Genomic DNA, 13,203 nt, shown 5'->3' with positions numbered 1-13,203 from the left:
TAAAATACTTGGGATACCAGGGATATTGAATTAAGTCTTAAGTATAATTTAATTTCACTTTCTTCTATTAATGTTTTATGACCTACTTTGACATTACTGAATGTAGAGAAGGTACATGGGTATTTTTGAGTGACTTCTACAATATCCGAGTTATAAATTCTTATCTTTGCAAAGGTCATTGAGTCAGGATTTTCTCACAAGGGCACCCTAATATTACATGGGGAGGAACCCGAAATAAGCACTCAGAATAAAAATAAGCTATGTTGTCTCAAAGACTAAAATAAAATTTGGGTCCTCCTACCACCATGTGTAGTGTAACACGCAGAAAAGTGGTTAGAAATTGCTTGCAATTACTTACACAGCACAAGTCCACGTGAGTAAAACATCAGGTGGTCTTCCTGTCTGTCCTTTTACAAGCCTTAAATTCTTTAATTTCCACCCGTCCCTCCTCCTTCCTAACTCATTGAAATGGAAGATTTAGTGACAGCGTTCACTTAATGTCTGCCAGCTGGGACCTGAGGAGCTTTCTGGGCTGTATCACAATTTCATCCTCTGGGTTTATCCAGACATTTTAGCACGATTCCACATGAATTTGAACTGTACTATCACACCGGTCAGCTGAACTGTTATTATTAGCTCTTGTTTGGTGCCTGGGTTTGCTCTGCAAACGGAGACTATAGTTCAAGACTATACTTCAGTCTTGAACCAGTTCCACGATGAGTTTTCAGGATGCAGTTTTGGCATGGGGCACCAAAAGTGAACTTTGCTTTAAGCTGAACATTTAAGTTTTCCTGACTAAGTCACTGTCAGCCAGCCTGGAGTTTTCAGCCTATTGCCCATGAAGAAAAAATACCTTTGACAAAATGATCGCATAGGAAATGGTGTATGCTAAATGTGGAGAAATAGGCCCTCTGCCTTTTAAAAAAAAAATATTTAAAAAATCAAGATTTCGGAGCTAGTCCTAGAGTCTTAGATCCAAAATGTAATCCATTTCATAAATATTATCTTTTGATGCACTTATTAAAAATGAAATAAAAGTTGAGTTAATTAAAATAAAGTAAAAAAGGAGCCTGATGCTTAACAAACCACTATAGAGCCAGTGGTGGTACGATTGCTGGAAAAGTAATAATGCCTCATGATTAGATACTAGTTTTCTCCAGCTGTGCTGTTTTCACTACACTGCTAGGAGTAGATGCTTTGTTTCCTCTGGGGTGATACAACTTGATTTAAAAAGGAAGTCATAAACTATAAGATACGATACTGAGAAATAAGGTTATTAAAGGAATTAGCAGACAGTAAGCTGCTGAAGGCTGTCAGGAGCTATAAAATTAGAGTGGAAATGGTATTTGTTGACATTTGATTTAGCTTCAATGGCTGAGGACAGGAAATCCAAATAGAGTGTAAAGTTGTAGGATTCTGGTAACTCGGAAGGAAGTGCGAGTGCTTCTAGAAAGACATATTTTTGAGAAAAATGCAGAAGCGATGATAAGACTGTCCAAAGAGCGTTTCTGGTATGTGTAAACAGTCTGCAGGTAATTAGCATTGACATTTTAGAAACACTGCCTATTAATCACCTGACAAAAGTTAGCTTTGTGACTATTTTGCAAAGATTTTTGGTACTTCACTGCTGCTGTTACTGTCTTCAAAAAAGTCTGCTAATATCTCTTGGCTGTACTTTGGCTGAGCAGATGCACAAGAGGAAAGCTGGCACGCTGTCTGCGTGCTTCGTAGGTTACAGATATTCTATCATCTCTTCTCATCACTGATTTATATGGAGGGCAATAAAACACTTGCAGGATTCAGTTTTTGTGGGTTTTTGGTGTGGTTTTTTTTTTTTTTTTTTTTTAAATTGGGAAGACACTTCAATTTGCAGGCTGCAAACTGGTATAAAAATAATTTAAAACAAAAAAAACCCAAATAACCCAGAGAAATCCGTGCTTCTGAAATATTTGCAAACATTATTCTTCTCCCCCGCTTTTGCCTTGGGAATCGAGGGAGTGATTGTGCCTCATTGGTCCCAGAGCAGCACTGAACGCTTTTAGATCTGCTTCAGATTTTGCCCAGCTGTTCACGGCTCAAAGAGTGAGTCTCTAAAGCAACATTTGTGGTGTTCTGGCCACATCTGTGCCTTCATGCCCAGAGCCCCGCAGAGGCGGACGCAGAACGGCAAAGCGATTGGCCTCTGCACCCCCTTCGTGTTATCATATACGTAGCTGTACCATTACATATATGGGGATGTTGTTGTTTTTATTTCAAGAAAAATTCTGCTATTATCCAAATTGTTCATTTTGGTTTTGGAGAACAAATACATGTCTGAAAAGACTTTTTTTTTTATTTTTTAAAGTTGTTTAATAAGCAGCGCGTTTCCCCTCTGGGGACACATGAGGGGATTAATGTGCTGTATTATACAGCTCTGCATAAATCTCTCTGGGAAGTCAAAATTGATTCACTACAATCGTGGTTATGCCCTGAAATTTCACTGAAAAATACGGTACTTCCCAATCTTGCCGTCCACATCCACCATTCTAAAAGACTGAAATAAGATCATATCATCTCATTGGGACCAATTTTCTTCTGCCATATTTAAGCACTACAGAGGTTTTAACGATTTAATAGCTATATTTCACTGCTTAACAAGAGAAACACCATAATATTTCTCATCCTGTTACGAGTGCCCCTCTCCTGGTGCTCTGTTATTAAATATAGATTAGCTTTCCTGGGAAGAAAAAAAGTGCTATCTTGTTCTGATGTTTTAGATCTTTCTTATAGTTCTCCTCAATAGTTTGCAGAACTTCCTCTCCTATTCTAATCCACAGCATGATCATTTCTATTTTGAATATTTAAATGCTAAACAACACTGTTTAAATAACTTTCTGATCAAGGAAGCTAGTGCTCTGTGCAAAGTCTTCTACCCATCTCCCAGTGGCTTGCGTCCAAAGGTTATGGGACTTGGGCACCCTGCTCTTCTACGTCCCTGGGAAAATACATATCCAGAGGAGGGGACTGGATCGTTCTCCCAGAACGGAGTTTGAGAAAACACTAATTCTAACAGTTGGACTGAATTATATTGGTTACAGTGAATAATAATTTCATTTTAATGATGTTCTTTATGTAGAACAGAAAACCAGAGCTAATCATATGAAGCACTTTTTTTGGCCTTCAGCCTTTTTACACTTAAGCTCTGTCAGGTAATGAACAGGAACGTTCTTTTCAAATATAGACAGTATTTAATGAAGATGCATAATAATTTGCCTATTGCAAAAGCAAACTCAGTATGAGAGACAAAAAGCAGCATTTTTGCCATCTCTTTTTTCAATTCATGAATAGCAATCACTTTAGTCCTTAGGCTGGTCATGTGCCAATTGCTAAGCAGACTTCTCTAGCGTATCTTCGAAGGCTTGCTGCCGCTTCCTTTTTTGAGAGAGAGAGAACTGTATGTCAAGAGAAGTTATTGCCTTGAAATAGAAATAGTCTCAAACTTATCTTGGTGGGCCAGAATGTTGTGTCCTTGTTGAAAACATCTCATACTTCTGAGCAAGTGAGGAGCGAGATCAGCTTCATGTCCTTGTCCCTCTTCCAGTTTTCGGTTTATAATGACATGTCAAGCTTTTCTGGTTATCAGGCATTGAAATTATTGTCAATAAAGTTTGTCACCATGGAATGGTGACATTACCGTTCTGCAATAAGACTTCTGGAAGTTATACACCAAGAGGCCCAGAAGCTTTTTTGCCTGTGACACCTGCCAACAGCAATAAGGAAAGAAGCACCAGGATATCTGAAACCCATATCACATTTTGGTAGGCAATGATTAAAGTCTAGCTACGTAAGATAGTAACACTAACGTTGTTATGAATAATACATCATCCTTTGATTTTTGAACTAACCTTTTGATATAAACTTTAATAAATTTGTTTTCGGACGATTTCATTTTCATTTTGAATATGTGCTTTTTCTTCCGTTTTTCTAGTAAGGCAGAAAACGCCTTTCAAAAAATCTTCGTGTTTCTGTTGACCTATACAGTTGTGTAGCTTTCAGCTTTAAATAGTCTGGATGACCAGTTAACCTTTGTGTTTCAAAGGAATCGGGATTTTTAGAATGGCTCCTTCCCCTTCCTTTCCTTCCCCCCCTGCCCAAAAAAAAAAAAAAACCCAACAACCCAACCCTCCATTTTATTTCAGTGGGAATTAATTATGTCGTAAATCTATTAGTCAACTTTGAAAGTGCAAGCTAAAGTTTTCTTGGAAGACATAATTAATGCTCAGAAAATTGTACACTGCATAGTCTTTATGTCCATCCTGGAAAGTGTGAGAGCGGCAGGTATATTTTATACTCTGTTTCAATGTCTGTACTTCCCAATAGCTTGTGACTGCCTTCTGTTTCCCAATGGCCTTTTCAGGAACAGGAGGACTTTTACTCTTCTGTCCATAAAAATATGCCTCTGTTGTTGCCACTAAACTTTATGTAAGCCATAAAATATCTTTTGGCTCCGACTTGAAACACAAGGAGAATATTTGCACGACGAACATCAGACATGTCAATGTTAATGTGTAATGTCTGTTGGCAGAGTTGTCTGTAAAGATTTTTTAGCCAGCCAAATGTTACTTCTATTTCACTCAGAACTCATGTCTGTCATGGGATAGGAAGAATAACAGGTTGTATTAAAATTGGCTACAGGCGGTTTCATTTTTTTCCTGTTGCTAGCCTTTTGAGTAACTCCTGGCAGCAGTTATATATAAAACACGTTATTTTCAAGCCTTCTTTAGCTGACTGTGGATAGTGGAGTGCTCTACTGAAAATCTTTTGGCAATTAAAAAAAAAATTTATACACACATGTACACACACACACACACACACACATATATGTTTGATATAGGTATCTTAATGGATATCTTCAAAGTGATATGCTAGGTCTTTAACAAAAACGCATTAAGGAATGGCCAAGTGTTGCAATTAATTTCACCAGTTTCTGACTTTTATTATTATTAATATCCACAGTGACAATATTTGAATCAATTTGGACTATACTTGGAATAGAGATCTCAAGCTTCAGAATTGATAGTGTGCTAGAAACATCTTCTTTTAATAGCTATCAAAGCTACACATAGCAAAAGAGAAGAAACAATCCAATAATACTTTTTTCTTTTTCTTTTGTCATCTTTTATCTTGTAAGGTTGTAAGGCTTCAGTACTTGCTATTGTGAATGATACAGATGTATTATTGTGCACCTATCTATGTGTGCACACATTTGTGCATAATTTCCGATCTATGGGTGGTATGAATACTTTATCTAACTAAATCCTTCAGACTTTTAATACAGAATTATTAACCAGGCCTGTAGTCTAGCCTCAAGTAGTGGCATTAATTAATGTGTGTGGGTTTTTTGTTTTGCTTTAACAAGAAGTTTCAAGAATTGTTATGAGAATTTTCAGTCAAGACATTCAAATAAAAGGGGAATTCATTATGTGGATGCCCAGGTACGAAGTTAGTCATTATTCCATATGACACTGTGGAGCAGACTATTGAACAGAGATATTTTGCAATAGGCTTTTCTGAATCTAAACTATATCCAAATGCTTTTTCCAGGCTTGAAGAACATTTGCATAATATATGGAAGTAATAGACTGGAAGAAGTTTACTTGTGGAATTCATCAAGAATCAGTTTTGGGACCAATTAAAAATATATTTTCAAGAATGATCCTCCTAGAGATGTTGTGCTGATGAAGTCTGCTGCACATAAAGATAAGAGGCATTGTCAGTACAAAGGAGTATTAGAATATCATACACAAAATAGAGACCCATAAGAACTGTGGGAATAAAAGTAAATAGAATTTACTAGTATGAAAAGCAGATCCGTGCATATGAGAAATCCTAACACTAGCTTCTGCAAGGTGAGAACTCATCCAGTGGGAAGGCTTTAGGTACACACGTTGATAATGACTATGGTTGCCTGAGTGATAGAGCCATAAAAAGGCAAACGCAATCTTTCAAAGCGCTGCAAATTATTTCTAATAGAGAGGAAGGTATGCTAATATTGTAATTGCACAAAGTGTTTTTGAGATGTCTGCTGGAACACCATGCACAGTCCTGGTCACTCATGCTCAATATAAAACCAAAACCAACCAAACAAAAAAACTACCTGATATCGAACTTGGAGAAGAGAAGGGTCGCTAGGCACGTCAGGATTTCCGAGCCTTCCTCGTAAGAAAAAAATTAAGGTAGGCTCCCTTAAATCAGTCATCCAAAGCTGAGATCTTTTCATAAATACGCCAGGGAGGTAAACAGCACGGAAGGAGAAAAATTAAGTTTTTTTTCTAATTTTTTCTAATTTCTAAAAAGAAAGGTTGAATATGAGCAAAAATATGTGGCTATAAAATTACTCTGAATATACTGAGAGTTCAGGCGAGGTTCCTAACCACTAGGGCAGTCAGGCCTGGGGTAGTGGGAAGGTCGTAAAGGGTCCCCAGTGACTCTTGACGTTCCTTCCAGGTGTGTGCTCTTACGAGTGCTTAGCGTCATCCAAAAAGGAGAAAGAGCCCAGACAGTTTAGCAAGATGCACAACAGTCCAGCTTTATGTAGACTTCGGAAATAACGCCAAATCGGTACGTCTAAGAGGGAAACATGCTTGCCCCATACCGTAGCAGCTAGTACACAGACCTGGCGTGTGCTTTCAAAGTCTGAAGTTAGTGTTCTGAAAGCGCGGTTGCGTGCACTGTTTTAAAGCATGGAGAAGGTTGTATCTTTGTGTTGAGCCATGTGATGTGCAAATTTTTTTCTTTCTATCCTAGTATAAGCTTGTTCTTGTTGTGAAGGATTCTGATTTTTATTTTTTCTAATGTCCTATGAATGCATAGAAATCCTTTCTATCTCACTGCTTTTCCATATGCTTTTCACCACTGTGGTACCTAAACATCTCAGGATCACGAGTGAACATCTTCTGTTATCACAAGACTCCTGGGCTAAGTATTTGTTCGTATTTCACAACTGAGGGACCACAGTGGAGGATAAATTTAATAGCTTACTTATAGTTTTCCTCAGAGAAGTCAGGAATTTAAATCAGATTTCAGAATCCTTACTTGGTGTCCTGCCCTGTAGGCCATTCTTTCTTGTTTAAACAGGTGAGCGTTTACTATGGTGGGGGAAATAAGCAACCGATGGCCAGTACAGGTATTATTAACAGGAGTTAAATTTTGAACTTCTTTTCCCACAAGAGAAGATGGACATATCAGCCAATGTCCCCCAGGCCTACCAGAGCAGAAAGCCAGACATTTGACCATGCAGTCATTGCTTGCATTTACAAAAAAAAGCAAAATGTATAGATATATTAGAAATAGATCTGTCTATAGATCCTTTAAAGGAACTTTAGACATAATTCTCTGTGGTGGTTTTGATAGTGAGTCATGCAAGGTGTTCAATGTCTTTCTGTCTATTCTCATTATTAACTGGGTTTATGGTTACTGGAAAGCTATTGAGAAGTGGGCAGCAACATCACCCAGCTATGGAAATAGAGAAATAGAGTGGTATTGACTGAACCTTGCCTTTACGCTACAGGAGAGAAGCAAACCCGAGAAAATAAAAACAAAATGCAGGAAAGAAGCACGTTCTGAACATGCTGAATAATAAACTTAATTTGCATAAGTAATCAGCACTGCAAACCCATATAAGCATTCAGCTACCACACTATTCATAAGGGAAAACTTGGGCCCAAAGGCTTTGATCTGTCTTGAACTCCTCCCCTGTAGTCAAGAAACGAGCAATTTTTTTTTTTAATGCTTTGTAACTAAGAACTGAATGACTGATTTTAAAAACAACAAAAAAGCATAAGCAGCTCACATACTAGCACTCATTACTGTACTCGTACACCTGGGCAAGCAATGGGATTTTCCACATAAGCATGTATAGTCTTATTTATTTTGTGTACTTCCATGAGTGTGTGCATGAGTAGCTAATACAGATAGATAGGCCAGAGCCAAATCCCCAGATTCAAGCACTTCTGAGCTGTGGAGTGTTCAAAATCCAAATCAGGGCTTTACAGCTTGAGCCCTTCTCTAATATTTATTCAGATTTATGATAAATGTAGTACTTTAGGGCTAATTCTTGTTCATAATGTAGCCGTTGTTCAGTCGTGACTATAGTGTATAAATATCACGCATTTATTTTTGAGCCTGTAGACATTTAAACCTCTGTGTTCTTCAGGGCTTTATTTATTTATTTATTTACGCCTTTGCTTGTTTGATAGATGGCAGCAGATAAATGTTTCCTAACCGGGGATGTCTCATTAGTTTTTGCTTTTAGTATCATCTGTCATATGAGAGCAAATAATAGGGAATTTTTGCATATTTGCATGACTGTATTGTGTTTTCACTTATAGCTGCTTCTATGTTTTCACAGGTGGGGTGATCTATAAATACAACCTTATCCTTAAATACTGGCTTCAAAGAAAACGCATTTATACTATAACCAGAGCCCTATCGTCTTGTCATTACAACCCCACTGTTTTCAAAGAAGCAAGCTTGTTCTGTGATATAGAAGGTGGAGACTGGGGAGCTGGCTCTGCTAAGCCTTGCCTAATGCAAACTGCTTTAGTATGCACATCACATCATGCCGGCTATACTGCAGGGAGCAGGCAGTTATCGCACAAGCGTGCATCCTCAGAGCCAGGATAAACACTCCGTTACTCTCCCTCTAAACTGCTCTTCTGGGAGGGAGAGAAAATAAATAGGGAGCGAGAGAGGCATTTGAAGTAACCTTTTTAAGAAGGAGGCAGCAGCCAGTAGAACCTTTCTTTCTTTTTTTTTTTTCTTTTTTTCTTTTTTTTTTTTTTTTCCCCACTTCTTACTAGAGAAATTCATGTTACCTCAGCAATTAAGGAGAAGAGCCAGCACCTAGGGTTCCAGGCTGTGAGGGGGAGTAGCAACTTGTACCAGGTAGGAAGCCCTTTCAACATCCTCTTTAATTCCTGCAGCTCAGTTACTACTTGCTATGTTACTATATGGTGGCTGACTTCTGGAGACCTTGTGTCTGCCAGCCACCGTTCCCCGAGGGAAAGAGACCTTGGGGAGCTTTAATTGCCAATGACCTTCAGGGTATTTCTTGGAAAGCCACTGGTACTTAGTGCTGTAAAGTAAAGCAATCTATACTTCAGTCTGACTGCTTAGAGGTGTGCATTTAGCATCAGATGCAGCTGGGTGGAACTGCAGCTGTTACCCGTCTACCAAACCATGTCACAAATGAGTAAAAATTAGCCATTTTATAATAACTGAAGCAGCTGCTCTGCATTTTTAGCAACACAGCAGTATTACTTTCCAAAACTTATTACCATAAATTCTTTGTGTGCTGGGAAGTAAGCCGATATGCTTTAGTGTATTCAAAGTTATTTTGATAGTTATCTACAATATTTTCATAGTCGCTTATGCATATTTTATCAAGACTTTTCTAAACTTTCCTGAGGCAGCCATGTCTTACGTGGCAGGTTAATATTCCTGCTAACAAATAATTAGCGTAATAAGCGTAGGGAGCTGGTTACGATGTTTGATTTACAGCGTTGCCTCCTGAGAGCCGGTGGGAACGCAGGCATCTCTTGCAGTGTTGGAGGGCTGGCGTGGGATGGAGCCCTAGGTCACGTATGCTCATTTTATCTGCCTTAGTACTACAGAAGGACAGAGGGGAAGGTGAGGAGGAGGAGAAATCTGTAATTGGGCTTTGCGATCCTGTTGTGCCGTGTTTTCTTCCTAGTACTTTGTATTTGTGTTCATTCACATGAATGAGCGGTCAGGTGACAGCTGTTTAACCTTTTTGCATCGTGACAATAATGCCATTTAGTAAGCTTGTTAAAAGCAAGAGTAGCGTTTGCACGCAACGAAGAAATAAGTGAGAGCTTAGGAGTCAGTCCTGCGAGGGTCACCGTGACGGCTGTGAGACTCTCAAAGTTTCCTTGTTTGGTCAATTTAAGTTGCTGTCTTCTGAGCAGCAAGGGACTCTGAGGCAAACTTTAGCAAGCTTTAACACTCTCTTCTGTAAATCAGACCAGCGACAGTGAATTCTTAAGGGTAAAAATACAGATGCATTTTTAAAGTGTAAGCAGTGGTGTGAGCAAGCGTACCGTGTCTAAAGATTCAGTTGCTTGCAAGAAAACCTGAAAATAGCATTCGAAACAGTGAGAGCTTCGGCACCACTGCTGCAATAAAAAAATAAATACTGATAATAGTAGAGCTCTCTTGGATGACTGTACCCGCACAACCTCGTCTTGTATGTAATTGCTCTATGCAGAAATAGCTCCATATATATTGTTTAAAGGTATCTTGTGACTCTTATCTGTAGGAAAAACTGTTGAGGATGTCTAAATCCATAGTCTTTTTTCTGATGAGCATAATGAAAAAAACAATTCTTAGAAAATGAGAATTATATCTGAAAGTAATAAAACTTAAGGAGGTAAAAAAGAAATAGCTTTGAAAATTATAGCTGTGAAACAGAGGTGAGATGTAGTTGGTGACCAGGGTTGGTTAGAGGACCTGGCAGCAGGTGAGAAGAGTTTTACCCTGTTTCATCTGTTCTGAGAAATTCAATGCTTCAGAGAATTCACACTTAGAAAGTACCAATTCAATTAACAACCAAGATAGGAAGAAAACTGGAATGGGAAAGGGATGTCTTGACTTCTTTTATTTTTCTTGATATCAGAAATATGCGATGAAGAAAATGATACCCATGCCCTTCTGGTTTTTTACCAGGTATCCATGATGTAAAACTGAAGTGAATTATTACCTTAAAGAGAAAAAGGGGTAGTAAGGTGGTAAGGGTAGTAAGTTGAACACTTGAATGCATTTAGCTAGAAACTCATTTATAAAATTCAGGTTTCAGAGAAGTTTAAGGCAAAAAGTAGAGCTGGTTGGTTGGGGGGGGTGTGTGTTTGTTTTGTTTGGGGTTTGTTTTGGTTTGTTTTGTTTTTTAAACCTCCAGTCCAAATGCTCACCCTAGGATATGTAAAATGCTCAAACATTCTCAAAAAAACATTATGAATTGACTCAGGCCTTAAATTTTGGCTTTCACTTCAGGGTTTATTACTTATTAATTCATTGTCACACTTTGTAGGTCTTTCTGAGAGAAAGGAATCATCAGAGAACTGTGCATTGGGATATATAGGTTTCTTAGCTCGGTATTTCTTGCAGGTCACTACCTTTCTATGCCTCAGTTTACTCATGTAAATACAGGTGTTGGCAGCTGCCTATTTGGAAACTTATTGCAGATCTGAGTTCTTCCAGATTATCCTCGTTCACACTAGTGGTTCTTTATGTAGATTTGTGACTCTAGTCACAAATGACTAGACTCTAGTTCACCTTGTAGCTTATGAATTTGACTTTAATAATTTTTCTTGGTATGTTACCTGTTGCTCACCCTACTAAAAGCCTGCTGAACCAAACACTGTTTTCTTCATGACTAAAAATTGTTTTTCATTTATAAAACAGGTAGCAGAAAGGCATTTATGCTTCATCCCTACCCTGGAAGAGACTACCTTTCCTGCAGATAGCTTAGTGGGGTTTGTGGGATGGCCCTGGCCCCTTGGGGAATCCCGTTGCCTTTAACGAGACCCCTCAGGAGCTCAAGAGTCGCTGCTAGCAAATCTATGATGTCTACACATCTAAAAGGAGAGATCGGACTTACTGTCCCATAAATCTGATGATTTCTCAGCAGAAATGGTACAATCGGTACGCTGAGGTTTTTTTAAGTAGAAAAATAGACTAATCTGACTACCAGAGGAATGACTAGCTGGCATCCCTCCTTGTCACATTGCAATGTGTGGGTACCCCTTTATGTCGGTGGCTTTGACCAAGGCTCCCTACCTCTCTATTAGCTCCCCGACCGGCTCAGTGAAACTCCTTTCAGTACCCCTGTGGTGGAGAACTGGGACTCCTAGTGCCGTTGGGAAAAAGATGAGGAAGCCTCAGATTTGTTGCAAGAGTCTTATCTGTTGACGTATGAAAGAAAAGGTCCCTCCATAAAAAGTAAAAGTAATTGATGTTTCTTGGTGCTTTTTGACACTTTACTGCATCAAGAAATTAGTCTGACCGGAGAGTACGTTGTTAGCATAAGACTATCAAAATGCAATGTATGAAATCCTAGGTGTTGATATAATTCTGTTTTATTATTGGTCCCCAGAGTGGCCGTTATCTTTTGATCTAGCTTAGTTAATTTTAATAAGCTCCTTGGTTTTTGGAAGCAAAACACTAAACACACAGTCCCAGTAACGTATGATGACTCTGCAAATTTATCCACGAGGATTTCCAAACAACCTCACAGTATGCTTTTGAGGGGCAAGGGCTGCACAACTATACTGACCAGCCATGTCCACGCTCAGGCATGTATTCTTTCTACTGCGAGCGTGAACGAGAGTATAAGACTACATTTTCCTTTTTCCACTGTCAAGATATTCGGCAACATTTTTCCAAATGAACACTTGAAGACAGTCAGGGACTTCTGTACTTTGCTTTCTACGTATGCAAGGGGTTATAATTAACGGTTGAACGCAGGGGATCAGGATCAATGGTAAGGCTGGCTAACGTTAACTACCATTGGACTTCACTGCCAACTTTAAGAAAATAGTAAGTTACTTAACAGCACACAACTTTCGAGATTTATTTAGGCAATAATCCCCAAGAAACCAATCATTACTAGCAATTAACTGCTGGTTTGTTGGTTGCTGGACCATTAATGTTCTAACAAACTGACTGTTAACTACAGTCACAGCAACAGCAAATTCTGAGGTAGGTATTTGCTCTGACTGTGTGTTTCCTGTGATATAGCTTCTTTACCTGTCCACTTTTTTTAGCAGCTAGGGACTCATTAAATAATTTCTTCCCTGTTAGTGCCTTTTGATGCTATATGGAAAGGCTGTGATGTTGGATCTGGATTTGTAATAGCTGGAAGGCTATCCTTTAGACAAAACGTGGGGATTTTGTTGTTGGTTTTTTCCCTATTGCTGCTTTTTTAAAGACATCTTATGCAATACTATTATTTAAATAATAATTCTTTTAAAAAAGACTTATCTGACTATTTTTATTGTTTTTTTCTAAATGAAATTATAACTTTGGATAGAAAAACACCCCTGGTCTGATTCGGTCAGTCCTGGTGGCAGTGTTTAGCACAAGGAAGTTCTTCTGATATAGGTCATTCTTAGGATAGGCAGAATTGGAAAAAAAAAAATCTTGGGA

This window comes from Mycteria americana, chromosome 10 (assembly GCF_035582795.1).
Source record: "Mycteria americana isolate JAX WOST 10 ecotype Jacksonville Zoo and Gardens chromosome 10, USCA_MyAme_1.0, whole genome shotgun sequence".
NCBI lineage: Eukaryota > Metazoa > Chordata > Aves > Ciconiiformes > Ciconiidae > Mycteria > Mycteria americana.
Note: the sequence above shows the minus strand (reverse complement) of the source record.